The following is a 16,305-nucleotide window of genomic DNA, read 5'->3' on the forward strand; positions in this document are numbered from 1 at the left end:
CATTCATGAAGAGAGAACTTTTTTGAGGCTTTTAATAAAAGCCAAACTAATTCAAAAATAACCGAGGCCCCAGAGTGCGCTATACGAAGTGCTCAAATACTAGTAAATGTGGTAAAGAACTGCAGCACAATTTCTATCATTAATGTACAACCTTTCAAGGCATTTTGTGTGTGGGTGACCACGTTCTCCCTTTCTTCACCTGCATGAACACCCCACCTCCCTGTCTTGGACCCCCATCTCCACTGCATGTCCTTTAACTACACATACACACCTTTTAATGTGCAGCTTCACACAGAGGACCCTCTTGGGCCCACACAGAGAATAAACCCACAGGTCTCCGGCCTGGGGGCCCCACATGTGCAGCACAGTGCTGCCTGAGACTGACCTTCCTCAACAACTCCTACTCATCTTGCAAGCGCCAGTGTGAGTGTCATCTTCTCTGAGGAGCCTCACAACCATGCCAATGACCCTCTGCCTAGCACTGTCCCAGTATAATTCCTCCATGGAGCTATTATTTGGCTGCTATAACTCTATCTCCACAACCAGACTATTAGCTCCTGGGGGTACCCTGGTGCCTATCACAGTACCTGAAGCTCAGTGACAGTCACTGAAGGAAGAAATGGAGCCAGGGAATGAATGCGTCTCTCAGGAAACCTCAGAGTCCCGGTGTGTCTGTGCCATATTCATCATTAGTCAGGGCCTGGCTCCTCCCTGTTCCCCCTTCCCCAGCCCTACTCACCGTGTCTCTTCTCTTCATCCCCCACGAAAGTAATTATTCTCCTGACCAAAATGCCACTCTTTCACATGCCCAAAGACCTGTTTTGGACATACTACATACTCACCTACAATTCTGTCTGGAGTCAAGAGCACCAGAAAAACTTGTTTGAGAAACAGCTTTGCTGCCAACTGATAAACAGTTTCAATGAAGAAACTGTACTTAGGCATCCCTTAAAATTCACTTTGTTTGTTTAGGGCTAATTTTTTAATCTTTTGCAACATAAATTATTTATCAAGTCCCATCATCACTGCAATTCCAATTTGGTTTGTTACCAAAAGCCCAGAAGAACCGCCCCACACACACTGGCTTTGAGCCATGGAAAATGTTGCCCACAGAGACAAAGGTCAACTTGAGAACGTGCTCACGGCAAGAAAATGGAACACACTGAGCCAATGAAAACACAGGTGACCAGCAGCAGCATCAAACACCACCAGGTCTGGACAGCAGGCTCTCGATGCTCCCCACCACCGCTGAGGAGGAGATTCCCTGTGCATGCCGTGAGGGGCTTCGGGGGGTGTCACTGAGAGCACTGGTTGGGAATAGGACTGGCCCAACCATCCAGGTCTGACTAGTCGTGTGCACCAAGCAAATCACATTACTGCTCTGTGCCTCTGGTTTTCCACTCATAAAACAAAGGGGGATGACCATGTACACCCTGCAGACTTAACAAGGATTAGCTTAGATAATGCAAGGAAGTGCCTGTCTCTTATGTGGCAAACAATAAATGTTGGTTCCCTTCCCTGGCTCTGGTGCAAATTTAGTGAGATGGAACAGAATGACCTTGGTCTCAGCACAAGACTCTTTGGGGCTTCGATTTCCCTGTTCATAAAGTAGGTGATCTTTAAGTTCTGCATAGACTCTAACATGCTAAGGGGAGCCTGGGAATGCAGGCAAAGGACAGATGGGGCTGGCATTGGCTCCAAGTTTTAAGTGAAAATGTGTATTATGCATTTTGTTTCAAAACAAATGAAGAAAGATGATTTTTTTTAATAAATCAAAGCAGCAATCAAAAGGTTTATTTTTAAATACATCCATTGGGAATGCATTGGTAATCTATCCACCCTACTGCTTTTATTTTCCGTTCTTTCCACACCCATAGTCACATGATGTGCTAGGGAATCTAACAGGGTATGGAGCAGACAAAAATCTCTCCACCATCATGGAGTTTATGCTCTACCACAGATGACTGACAAAGAAAATAAATCACACAGTAGCAGCTACGCAGAGAAATAAAGCAAGGAAATAAAGCAAGGAAGAAGGATGAGGATGGACGTGGAAAGGAGACTGTACTTTTAAGTAGGGTGGCTAGAGCAGGTTTCACTGAAAAGGAGACATCTGAGACAAAATGCGAAGGAGGAGCCGTGAGGACCTCTAGGGAGAAGGCCCCCAGCAAAAGGAAGATCACATACGATGGCACGGAAGGCCTGTCTGGCATGTCTGAGAAACAGCGAAACAGCTACCTTAGTATCTCCCAGGGAGGGATGATGGTGGCTGAGACCACACAGACAGCAGTAGAAACAATGATACATGAGTTTTGAAAGAATACCAAGGATGAAACAAAATGGCCTCATTCTTTCAACTTCTGTCATACCACAATGTCTACCCCAACTCCCTGAATAGGTTTCCGGGTGCAAGCATTCAACAAACATGTGCCCAGCAGCAATCGTGCCCTGTGTATCCCTGAGCTCAGCTCTCCCTGACCCAGACTTTCTCAAGGTCCACTGTGGATAAGGAGCGGGGATGTGGGCCCCAAGCCCTTTCCGCTGAAGCCACATAGTTCCAAGAAGCAGGAAAAGTCCAGCACCCCTGTGGGTCCCACACTGTTGGAGGGCCAGCTGCACAGACATGAACCAGAGCAGCTTCTCCTCCCCACTGAGCAGTCCTGGACCCTCATCTCCAGAAGGCTCAGTCTTCCACTCAGTAACTTCAGAACGAGACCGGGAGGTAAGAAGTCTTGCCTGTTCTGTGCAGCAGGCTATTCCCAAGCTCGTTTCCTCACTACCCCTACCCATACACGCACAGAGTAAAATAAAATCATCTTGCTGAATGCTAGATTCAAGCTGACAGTCCTAAAAACCAATGCCATTGAAACTGAGCAGAATGTAAAATGTTTTTGAAGCACACCAGTCACTTCAGGTAAGTTTAGAGAAGATCTTTTGAACTCACTCACTCTGGATCTGCACAAGGACTTTAGTTTCTAAATTGTTTTCTGGACTCACGAAGCAGCAGAAGATATGAATAGTGAATACTCAGCTGTGAATTCCTAAGGCCTAAGAATGAAAATTAAGAGGGTTCTGTAGATCCAGAGAAAGATGTGTCTGTTTATTTTATTTTTACAATTGGCCTGAAGAAGAAAGTAAAGCCCCAGATGCAGAAGAAGCTTAAAAAAGCCTCTACCTTTGGGTTTTGCAAGGAGGTGTTAAAAGGCTTGACCTTTCCTTTCCGATTATCTTACAGGAAATGAACTCAAATCTTAAAAACTGTTCTATCACACAGCTGGCTTCAGAAGCAGTTAGGGAAGTTCTTTCTTTCAGAAGGGCTCACTGAGTATGTACTGTGTGTCAAGGACCACACCAAGAAGAGGGTGTACAAACATGCATGGCCCCAAACAGGCCACTTGGCAATTTCCCGGTGTCCTTTAGGCTCTGCCGTTTCCTCCTGCCACGCACCATCTGCAGAGGCTCACAAAGGTCTGTCTCCTACTTTACTTGTGATTCCACAGGGGAAGGACTCTGTCGTCTTTATCTATGTATAATCCAAAACAGGTGCTCAAGAAATGAGACAGGACCACAAGGTGAAGGGAAGAGAAGGGGAGAGAAGAGGTGCTGAGTTGGATCTTGAAGGTTAGAGAAGGTGACAGATTTTCTGTGCAAGAAATCAGTATTAAAAAATACTAGATTTGGAGTCATGTAGTCACCCTTAAAATGACTATGTTTTGCCCCTCGTGTCTTTTACATCCTAATAGCTGAAAGAAAACAAGTGATGGCCAGCTCCCTGGTCATTTTCTGATGGCTTTTCACGTTCTGGGTAATAACTGTCTCAGGTTACAGAGAATCGGCAGCAAAGGTAGGATGAGACTCCAAGTCACCTGGCCTCAGTCCAGCCTATCAGCTGCTGGTTCACCCACATGATTTACTGAGGATCTGGAGCAAACAGAATTTAGATGTGTCCCCAAAACTCATTTTTCTTATGTAATGGAAACATGTCAGCTGACAGGTCCGAGCCTTGGACTTCTTTGCAGTGATACTTTTTTAGACCTCTGGTTGGCAAGCACCCTGGGAACGTGGAGACTCAGGCTGAAGATTTCCCTAAGCTAAATACTGAGTTGATGCTCCATAGGTTTAAAAATAGAGAAAGTTACTTTAAAAATGACACATTTTCAAATCTACTCCCCTCCCCACAGCCCCTATGAGGAGCCAACCCCAGAGTGGGAATGGGACACATCCCCACAGGGCAATATTGTTGTGAGAAATATACCCATGTTTTTAGACTGAGGTGGGACTGGAATGTACAGTGAGACCATAGAGCCAGGAGACCTGGACTCTAGTGCTCACTCTGGTTTTTACCTGCACAAGCCATTTCCCAGCCAGCCTCAGTTTCCTCACCTACTAAAAGAGACACATTCCCTGCCCTGACTAGCTCTCAGACGATGGAAGGACTGTTAGAAATTGCTGCACAAACAGTATCACTGCACTGAGGCCAGTCCCCTCTGGTCATTCGCTTATTTACCAATTAACATATCTTGTACACCTACTATGTTCAGGTAGGGGAGATCACGTGAGCAAGATAAAGTCTTTGACTTCACAGAGCTTGCTTTTTTTTTTTTTTAATTGGAGTAAAACTGCTTTACAATGTTGTGTTAGTTTCTGCTGTACAATGAAGTGAATCAGCTATATGTATGCCTATATCCCCTCCCTCTTGGACCTCCCTCCCACCCCACCCCCATCCTACCCATCTAGGTCGTCACAGAGCACGGAGCTGAGCTCCCTGAGGTTCCCACTAGCTATCTATTTTACACATGGTAGTGTATTTATGTCAAACCTAATCTCCCAGTTGGTCCCACCCTCCCCTTCCCCCACTGGGTCCACATGTCCATTCTCTACATCTACGTCCATGTTCTTGGATTGGAAGAAGAGCTTGCATTTTAAATGTGGGATTTGCATATACCAGGCCTTTGATAAACTGTTGAATTTGGGAATGCTCCACCTAGCACCAGACCCAATTAGTAGATTTCTAAAGTTGGAATTTTTTCCCCCTGGCCCGCTGCATTAGTGCAGCCTGTTGCAGGGAAGCTCCTCAGAGGGTGGTGAGGCTCGAGCAGGATGATGACTGTGATCAGCCTAACAAATGTTATCTATTACTATTATTACATAGCCATTAAAGAACAAAAACTAAAACTAAATGGAAAGAAATAATGCTGGCTTAAAACCTCAAATTCCTTCTTAACTACTCAGCAATTAAGACAGCATTTTACTCCAAAATACAGATTTTTATATTCTATGCATCAAAAGGAAAGAAATGCATTGCGAAGTAATAATTAGATTGTGATCTGCTCAAGGCAACCCATGTCGTCTTCACCTCTGAATCTCAGAATCTGCACATGGCAGAGGGTCACTACGTGTCTCCTGCTGAATAAGCCCCTACAGTTGGCGAGAATGAAGGTTACAGCAGAGAGCCTGTGGTGCTCCAGGGACTGTTCACACTCTCTTTAATACCTGCTTGTCCTTTCACAGACTTAGAAGCTGAGTCACCGTGGTCAATGAGTTCAGTAGGAAGTGGTGTCACCAGAATGGAGCCCTGCACTAAGGACAGGGAAACTAACATGGCCTGGAGATGGAGACCCGCCAGTCCCAGTTCCTCCCCTTCAAGCTGGCAGCCACGCCACACCTCCCTCCTCCTCCTCCCTTACTGTGGGGTTTTGTGTTTAACCCAGGAAATCACAGTTCAGGAGGTTCAAGAAAAAATAAAATTTTGTTTCTACAAGTGAAAAAGACCTGAACACATCTCAAGAAAAGGCAAAGGAATGATATTACTTGCCAGGAGAAGTTGTGGGAGGGGTAATGGTTTAAGTACCTGAAACTTTTGCTATTTTTTCAACACCTTTACTGAAATATAATTCATACACAATTCAGCCATTTGACACGTACACAATGATTTTTAGTGTGTTTAGAGTTGTGTATCATGACCACAGTCAATTCTAGAACATTTCATCACCCCCCAAAAAAACCTCTGTACCCCCATTCCCCTCTCCTCCAGTGCCTGGCAACCACTAATCTACTTCTGTCTCTATGGATCTGCCTATTCTGGACATTTCATATAAATGGAATCATACGATGTGATCTTTTGCAACTAGCCTCTTTCACTTGGCCCGATGTTTTCGAGGTTCATCCATGTTATAGCACTTATCAGTAGTTCATTCCCTTTTATTGCTAAGTAATATTCCATTGTATAAATAAACCACAATTTGTTTATACATTACCAAGTTGATGGACATTTGGGTTTTTTCTACTTTTTGGCTATTATGAATAATGTTATGAGAATTTGTGTACAAGTCTTTGTGTGGATATATGTTTTCATTTCTTTCAGGTACCTAGGTGTAGAACTGCCAGGTCACATGGTAACCCTATGTTTAACCTTTTGAGGAGCTGTTTTCCAAAGTTACTTGTTTCCAACAGTCAGCGAGACTGTTTTCCAAGCAGTTTTACATCCCCACCAGCAGTGTGTGAGGGTTCCAATTTCTCCAAATACTCACCAACACTTGTTATTGTCTGTCTTTTTTATTATAACTATCACAGGGAGTGTGAAGTCACATCTCATTGTGGTTTCAATTTGCATTTCCCTAATGACTAATGCTGTTGAGCATCTTTTCAGGTACTTATTGACTACTTGTACATCATCTTTGGAGAAATGCCTATTCAGATCCTTCATCCATTTTTAAATTGCATTATTTGTCTTTTTATTGGTGAGTTTTAACTGAATTCTTTATATATTCTAGGTATGAGTCCTTTGTCAGAGATATGATTTGAAAATATTTTCTCCCATTCTGCAAGCTTTCTTTTCACTTTATTGATAGCATGCTTTGAAGTACAAATGTTTTAATTTTTATAAAGTCCAATTTATCTATTTTTTTCTTTTGTTGTTTGTGTTTTGGTATCATACCTAAGAAACTATTGCCTAATCCAAGGTGACAGATTTATGCCTGTTTTCTTCTAGGAATTTTATAGATTTAGCTCTTTACATTTAGGTCTCTGATTTATTGTATCAGTTTTGTATGTGGTGTGAAGTAGAGGTCCAAATTTATTCTTTTACATGTAAATATCAAGTTGTCCCAGCACTATTTGTTGAAAAGACTATTCTTTCCCCCACTGAATTGGCTTGGCATCCTTGTCCAAAATCAAGTGATCATAAATTTAAGGGTTTAGTTCTGTTCTTTAAATTCTCTCCCATTGATCTATATGTCTATCCTATATGCCAATACCACAGTGTCTTTTTTTTTTTGGCCACACCGCACAGCTTATGGGATCTTAGTTCCCCAACCAGGGACTGAACCCGGCCATGGCAGTGAAAGACCAGAGTCCTAACCATTAGGCCACCAGGGAACTCCCCTACACTGTCTTGAATACTGTAGATTTGTAGGACTTTTTGAAATTGGGAAGTGTGAGTACTCCAATTTTGTTCTAGTATTTCAAAATTGTTCTATTTTGGGTACTTTGCGTTTTAATTTCCATGTGAACTTTAGAATCAACCTGTCGATTTCTACCAAAAAAAAAAAAGGAAGCTGGGATTTTGATAGGGGTTGCACTCAATTTGTAGATCAATTTGGGGAGTAGTGCCATATTAACAATGTTTTTAATCCATGGATGTGGGATATCTTTCTATTTATTTAGGTCACCGTTAATTTCTTTCAAAAATGTTTTATAGTTTTCAGTACAGAAGTTGTGTACTTCTTTTGTTAAATTTATTCTTAAACATTTTATTCTTTTTGATGTTATTATAAATGAAACTGTTTTCTTAATTTCATTTTTGGATTATTCATTGTCAGTTCATAGAAATACTACTATTTTTGTACATTGATCTTATATCTTACAACCTTGCTAAACCTGTATATTAGTTCTAATAGGTTTTAAGTGGATTCCTTAGGATGTCCTATACATAAGATTATGTCATCTGTGAACAGAGATGGTTTTACTTTTTCTTTCCCAATCTGTACACCTTTTATTTCTTTTTCTGGCCTAACTGCCCTTGCAAGCCTCCAGTGCAGTGAATAGAAGTGGTGAGAGTAGACATCATTGTCATTTCAGTGTTTTACTTTGCAACCCTGTGAGTTTTTGTTTTTTTTTTTAACCCTCTGAATTTTCATTCATGCCTTTTATCAGGCTGAGGAAGTTCCCATCTATTCCTGTTTCACTGAATGTTTTTATCAGGAAGGGGTGTTGTACTGTTCTGCTTGTTTTTTTGTGTTTTGTTTTGTTTTTTGTTTTTTACTGTTACAGAACAAAAAAGTATGACCAAGGACCAAAGTTAACTTAGATTAAAACCACTTGATGTTATATACTTGGATGAGTTTGAAGTGTCATATGGAGCCAAATAAAAATCTACTTTAAGCGACTCAAAGAAAATAGCTTATTCTCTGGCTTTTAGAAAATGATAAATTTGTAATATTAAAGAAACAAAAGATATCAGAGAAAAAGATGGATTGCCCCAAGCTTATATTATTTAAACGTCTGCACAATAAAGTGTAATGCACAAAGCAAAGAAAAATGGATTTGACACAGCTGATAATCTTTCCACCTAAAATATACTAAAGACTGAAATGAAACTGAAGATCCATTTCCACTGCAAAAAGAAGTTGTCAAAGATGAATATACAGGAGAGAAGACAGCTGGGGCACAGACAGGGACGCTCACAGAAGTTCTCTCTAAGCCAGGCCACATAACTAGTGAAAAGCCTGTGCAAAGTCCCCAGCCTTCTCCTGCCTGCCTGTCATCCACTGAGGAGGATCACACTGCGGCTCTCCTGAGTCAGCCTGGCCCCAGAGTGACTGTGTGGACTTGTACCCCAATGCCCCACAAGGGACATGCAGAGCAAGCAAAAGAGACATTTTGTTATGTAAGCCTCTGAAATTTTGGGTTGGCTTGTTACTGCAGCTTAACCTAGCCAAATCTAACACAACAAATTAACGTGTGGGGAAAAAAGCACAGCTTCCTTTAAAAATGGAAATAACTTGTAAAGATGAGAAAAATTAAAATGACAATGCCAGTGGGGCTACAGGAAAAATAGGAATGAACTCGAACATTGCCAATAGACTTCACGGAAAAATCTGGAAACACAGAACAAGGCAAATAACAGTTACCAACCTCTGACCCTGCAGTCCCACTCTGGGGAATAAGCCCCAAGCAAATAAATTCAAAGAAAAAATAGCTTGAACAAAATGTTCATCCCAGTAATATTTATAACACCAAAGACTGGAGACAAGTCAAATGCTCACAAACTGAGAAATCACTGGTGACTTGACAGAGTGGACACTATGCAGTCATTATAAAAGACAAGTGGGGAACCACTTTATATTCAAAATTGGGCATAAGCAAAAAAACAGAATAAAATAGCACATAGACCTTCATTACACACAAGTGTTAAAGGCAAGGATTATGTATTTTCATCTTTGTAACCCCAGTGCTTAACATGAGGTAGACGCTCAAATATTTGCTAAGTGACTGAATGTCTGAACCAACAAATAACCAAGTCGGGGGTGACAAGGTCTGGAGGAGACTCTGGGGACAGAGTTGAGTGCCCCTTATTTCTGTAAAATGACTTCAGTGTGTACACTTTAAGATGCATATATTTGAATTAGGAAAAGGGAAGTAGTATTCTTCCTTCATGTAACAAAGCTGGATTAATGTTTCAAGGGGATGGGTCATGACTTTACACAAAGAAAAACTCACTAAAATCCAAGCTCTGAATACTAGGAAGGAATCCTCAGTAAGTGGTAACCGTGAAGTTCAAGGAGAGGCTGGCAGGTCGTGGTCTGTGCTGGGCAGTGGGAGAAGCAGGGTCAGGTTCCGAGGAGCTTGTTTAACAGTTTTACTTGTTTTGTAAATGCCGATGTGCTGAACCACTTTATAGTGTGTGGACACGTACTGTAAAGGTTCATCATTCAGACACCTGGACAATTTCTTAGACCTCTTCAGTGTCTACGTTCAATTGATTCCTATCGGTAATCATAGAACCTCCTTCTGTAACTATAAATATCCTGTTTCTTCCTTTGGACTAATATTCACAGTAAGGGAAAAAATTCTCCAAAAGCTCAAGAGAAGTAATACTGAGTTGTCACCACACCTCCTCTCTCTCCTTTGTCCTGGACTGGCTGGTGTCACCTGTCTTCAACCCTCTTCAACGCTCAGGGCACCACTGGAACTAACAACGTCAACCCCTTGAGTCGAATTCTTCCTTCACACCTGCCTGGTGAAAACTCTGCCCTCTACCTATCACATGGCCCTCGGCCTCCTGCGCAGTTACAAGCTGTCTGCCTTCGGTCTCCCAGCAGCTCTCCCAAGCCCTCCGCAACAGCTCTTGCAGACCTTCGCTCTGGTACCTCCCTGCCCTTCACAGAACATGGGCAAGTGGGCAGTCAGAAGCTCCTCTGTTTCTTGCCACCCACAGGCCGGCCTCTCCATACACACTCCCGTCTAAGGCTGAGCCCTCATCTGCCTCTTCCCACTGCCACAGGACCCCCTCCAGCCATCAGTCCCTTTCTCCATCTTCAGCCTTGACTCCCAGACCCTCTCTAGCGGTCGCTCACCCCTCTTCCCTTCATAGCCAAGTTTCTTACAAGAGCTATCCACTCTCAAGTTCTCCAGTTCTCACCCCACCCGTTCATTTCTCAGCCTACTGCTTCCTCTCTCATCTTTCTTTCATTTTAAAATTGATTAATTTATTTATTTGGCTGCCTCGGGTCTTAACTATGGCACACAGGATCTTCGTTGTGGCATGCAGGATCTTTCATTGCGGCGCACGGGCTTCTCTCTAGTTGTGGCGCAGGGGCTCCAGAGCTTGCGGGCTCAGTAGTTGCACCGTGTGGGCTTAGTTGCCCCACAGCATGTGGGATCTTAGCTCCCCCACCAGGGATCGAACCCGCACCTCCTGCATTGGAAGGTGGATTCTTAACCACTGGACCACCAGGGAAGTCCCCCTCTCCCATCTTTCTAATAAGACTGATCAGACTAGAAAGCCCAAGACCTTCCTGGTGTCAGGTGCCACCCTAGTGTTAAACCACTCAGCTCTTTCAGGTCTTCTCACTGCCCCTCCTGCACTCTCTCCTCCTACAATCACACCCCTGGCATCCACAACACTACATCTACTGATTTTTCTCCTCCTCTGTCCTCAGGATTCTGTCCCAGGCCCTGCTCTCTAGCTGCACACTCTACCTAAGCAAGATCCTCTGTTCCCACACATCAAACTACCTTTAACCTCATAACCCTGGATACGCATCTCTGGCCCCAAACTCCAGACCCACACATCTGACTGCCTGCTGGATGCCTCCACTCAGCTATCACACAGTCCCTGCAAACCACTTCCTACCTTCCCTGAGCCCACTCCCATTCTTGGGTTTCCTCCATCAGGAAATGGTCCCACCATTCACCCAGCTGCTCAATCCAGAAACTCCTTTTCTTCTCACACCCAACCCCTACCAACCCCACTACATTTAATCAGTTTCCAAGACCTGACAACACTAGTTCTTCAGTATCTCCTGAATCTTACTTTGCCAATTCCCACAACAATGGCTACCTTTAATAAGGCCACTACCATTTTTTGCCTAGTTTGCCAATGGCCTAACTGATCCCACAGTCAACAGTCTGGTCCCCCTTCCTGTCTATCTCCATGATGCTACCATGGTGGTTGGTGGTGTATCTTTTAGAAGATCAAGTTATGCTTCTACTTGAAACCCCTCCAAGACTTCTTACTGTGGCCAGCAGCGCCTCCCAGCTCTAACCACTGCCCCCTCCAGGTTTAGCATTCACACCATGTCCCCAGTCACCCTGTACTCCCTCTGCCAGTTAACAACCTGCAGTCAGCTCCACACAAGCACCACGCTCCTCTAGCTTCTGCGCCTTCACACATGCTGTTCCTGCTGAACAAACGCGGGAGTGAATGAGAGGAGGAGGAATTAATTTCTTGCTGCCAAACAGTTTCAAAAGCAAAACTATGAAACTCCTTTCAATTAGTTTTACAATGTAAAAAAAATGTTTAAATTGAATGTGAGTACAATGTAACATAGCTAATATAATCCAGGGTGAGTGCCCAAAGTTTGCCTGAGTCTAGAAGTGAAGAACAGAGGAAGATAACAAAGCCCTAGGACTTCAGCGCACGGGACACCGCTGCCAGACTGAGCACACGTCACTGGTCCCTTCTGGCTCCTGACTTGGTGACAGCAGTAATGTGCTGTGTGCCCACCACCCTCCAGGCCATTCTCCACAAGGCCCCTCACGCTCACAGCAAGTTTGTAATAGGCCCCATTTCACGTGTAGTCGAACAAAGGCCGAGCCACCAAGTAACTCACCCCAGGTTTCTTCGCATCAATGGGGAAGGGGCTGGAGTCATTCACAGATCTGTCCCACTCCCTCTCCTGACACCCAGTTTTCCTGTCTCCACAATGTGGGGGTGGGCTAAATGATAAGGGTCTTTGCAGCTCTGATTTTCTATCATTCCAAATGGAAAAGGGTTATGACTTGTGGTCATCAGAATCTCAAGGAAGTATCTGCCAGCCACGATTAAACACATTCAACAGATGTGGCTTCTTCTGTCCCCAAAATGTACGCATTCTATGATGATGCCCAGGCAGTCACATTCAACAAAGACTCATTTTACAGCTCCGAAGAACAAGTACTCATTGATTGGCTACCATGTCAACCCAGCAAGGAGCCCCAGTTACACCACAGCATGCAAAGCTGCCTGCCAAGGCTGAAGCAGTATTATTCTAACATAATCTTAGAATGCCTTCACACAAGTGGCATCACGCATACACACACACACCCCCTCCTGGAAATTCGCTGCTCGTCTCTCATGTCCAGCTGGCGGTCAGGGTTGGGAAGCAAGCACCTGGGGACGCACTGGCTCATCACCACCACTACCTCCCCCATTCACTTCAGGATGTCCTTACATCCTAACACAGCATATAACAAGAGACAGATGTCACAGATACAAGAGATGTGCATGAAAGTTGCAGGGAACTGGGCAGTTGATTCGGGCACCCTCATTTCATCTTTATTCCTTGAAATTCTCTGTGCTGCTCCACCTCCCCTGTGCCAATCTTTGAGGAGCACCGCCAGAGACAGCTATTAAGCTTTATCAAACACTTCCCAAAGATTCCTTGTCTCAGTGAGAAGCTCTTGCCCAGTGGGTTACTTCTTCCTTGAGCTGCAAGTTTTCCAACTCAAGAGACATACTTAAACACTAAAAGGGGCTTCCCTGGTGGCGCAGTGGTTGGGAGTCTGCCTGCCAATGCAGGGAACACAGGTTCGAGCCCTGGTCTGGGAGGATCCCACGCGCTGCAGAGCAGCTGGGCCCGTGAGCCGTGGCCGCTGAGCCTGCGCGTCCGGAGCCTGTGCTCCGCAACGGGAGAGGCTGCGATGGTGAGAGGCCCGCGCACCGCGATGGGGAGTGGCCCCCGCTTGCCGCGACTAGGGAGGGCCCTCGCACAGAAACGAGGACCCAACACAGCCATAAATAAATAAATTTTGAAAAAACACTAAAAAAGAAAAGTCAGACAAGACAGAAAGATTCTTCTGGCAAAAGTAGAAGGAAAAAATATAGAATGGGTCAGGAGGTTGTCCTTTGTTCAGGCAAGAAAATGGGGGTATTCAACAAGGGCAGATGTGATAGGGAAAGAGAAACACTGACCACTGAGAGCAGGCAGTTATGGGGCCGCCCTCCAAGCTCTGTTAAAGCAGGTTCCCAAGATTCGACAAAGGACATTATTAACAACACGCATGAGTCAGAGTGGCCCCAGGTCAACCACTTCAGCTTCTTTCAACCCCTCCACTTTGAGGCGGCCCCTTCTAGAAGCAGGACTTCCTGTCACACAAAGGGCCTCTGTGGGCAGTTCCTCGGCATCTTTTCCTGTGCAGAGCACCAGCACTTTCTGAGGCTCTTCCCTCTCTCAAAGTCTGACTGAGCACTGAGCACTCTAAGGGGGCTGTACCCCGGCTGAAGGGGTGAAATTTACCCGCCCTGAAAACTAGACACGGCAAGAGAGAACAATACCAAAGGACACGGCACACCTGGATGTATACAGCTAGAACGGAAATCTGCATCTATGATGCTTCACAAGACATGCTGGGGTGATCCCTTGATGGCCTAATCACCTCAGGCAAAAAACTCAAGAGGTCTGTGATTGACACTGCTCACCTGTAAAATAGAATCCAATCTGCCTTAGAGGTAGTGCAGATCAAATGGAATCTGTCTGGGGCCTGGCCCAGTGCCACTGTGGGGGGCCTCCGGAGTGATGGTGACTATGGGCCAGCTTCAGTCAAACAAGCCAGGCGCCATCACTGAGGCATTCCCCTTCCCACAGGCTTGACGGACATTTGAACAACCTCCTCCAACACAGCACCATGGCCTAGGAAAGAACACACTATGGGAACAGGAGGGTCCTGAAAGGGTACATGGGGCTGACATTTCAGTGGGAATTCATCAGCTGGAGAAGTAGGGAAGGGCATTCCAGTAGAGGAACTTGCATGGCAAAGAGAAGGTGGGATAAACCAGTGCAATAGAGGGTCACACAGATCCTGATGGCAAGCCCTGGGAAGTGGCTTTTAAGGAAAGAGGAGAGATAATTTACAAAGGGCAGGGTGTCGATGGTCACACCATCTGGTCGCCAGCCTCAGTGCTTCATTATGCTGCAAGAAGAGTGACTTCTGCTCTGTCCACCTAACAGCAGTAAAAAGCAGCACATCCTGGGGGACTTCCCTAGTGGTCCAGTGGTTAAGAATCCGCCTTCCAATGCAGGGGACGTGGGTTCAATCCCTGGTCGGGTAACTAAGATCCCACATGCCGCGGGGTAACTAAGCCCTCATGCCGCAACTACTGAGCCACACACTCTGGAGCCTGCGCACCACAGCTAGAGAGAACCCTGCGTGCTGCAACTAAGAGCCCATGTGCTGCAACTAAGATGCGACACAGCCAAATAAACTAAAAAAAAAAAAAAAAAAAGCAGCACATCCTGAAAAATGCCCACCACGGGAAGGCTAGGAAACCACTGACTAGACTTCACACCCATCAGAGCTCTGTCAGGAAACAAACTACTCAAATACTTCTCAAGCAGTGCTGTAAATATGTGCCTTTGAAGTTAAAAAAAAAAAAAAAAGGTCATGCAAACCACAAAAGGGTTTGGTTTTTAAGTATTTTGTAAGTATCTACGCACTCAACTATGGGGCCACTTTCTCAAGACACTATTCCATTTCATTCAAATGTACAAGCTGGAGCCAAAGCATTCTATTCCAGGGAAGGAAGGACACAGCGCCAGTGTGGACCTCGAGTGACAAACTGACAGCTGAGTTCTAACTTGAATGTGATTTTATTTTTTAAAAAGTTCCCATAACATGAAGGACTATCCAGTAATTTGGAAAAAGGAACAGGGAACCCACTTATCAAGCAACAATCTAAAGCTAGTGAGCTAAATAAAGTTTCCCTTAAATGGAGAAAGAGAGAGCAGGGCTTGAACTAGCAGTGGTAGCTATGATAGGTGCAAGTTTTAACTTCTAAGCCTCATTCTTCTCACCTGTAAAATGAGGATAAACATGGCTGACCTACTTCAGGGGGAAGTAATGGGAAATTTAAATGACACGTTCTATGTGAGTGCCTGCATACACGAGGCACTCAGCAAATGTCCCTCTCTACCTGCTTGTCCCTAGTACAACTCCTCCTGGTCCCTGGGTCTCGCTGGCCATGCCCCACCTCAAGGGCAGATGTCACTTGAGCAAGCAGGACATACACGCTCATCCCTCACTTGTGTCACTGAAAACTCCAGGAACGCAAAACAAAAATCTGCAGCGTTAAGCCATATATATATATATATATATATATATATATATATATATATATATATATATATGTACTTTTTGTTTTTCATTTTTTTTTTTTTTTTTGCGGTACGCGGGCCTCTCACTGTTGTGGCCTCTCCCGTTGCGGAGCACAGGCTCCGGACGCGCAGGCTCAGTGGCCATGGCTCACGGGTGCAGCCGCTCCGCGGCATGTGGGATCTTCCCGGACCGGGGCACGAACCCGTATTCCCTGCATCGGCAGGCGGACTCTCAACCACTGCGCCACCAGGGAAGCCCGCCATATATATATATACTTCTAAAATTTATTTATTTATTTTTTCGGCTGCCTTGGGTCTTCGTTGCTGCGCGCAGGCTTTCTCTAGTTGCGATGAGCAGGGGCTACTCTTGCGGCGCGCAGGCTTCTCATTGCGGTGACTTCTCTTGTTGCAGAGCACGAGTTCTAGGCATGCAGGCTTCAGTAGTTGTGAC

General features: G+C 44.8%; 1 protein-coding gene across 5 annotated transcripts in view; it reads right to left on the reverse strand.

Annotated features, from left to right (window-relative positions):
• Positions 1-16,305, reverse strand: part of PACSIN2 (protein kinase C and casein kinase substrate in neurons 2) — a 139,861-nt gene that overhangs the window by 64,140 nt on the left and 59,416 nt on the right. The window lies entirely within an intron of this gene.

The sequence above is a fragment of the Orcinus orca genome, chromosome 11 (genome assembly GCF_937001465.1).
Source record: "Orcinus orca chromosome 11, mOrcOrc1.1, whole genome shotgun sequence".
Lineage (NCBI taxonomy): Eukaryota > Metazoa > Chordata > Mammalia > Artiodactyla > Delphinidae > Orcinus > Orcinus orca.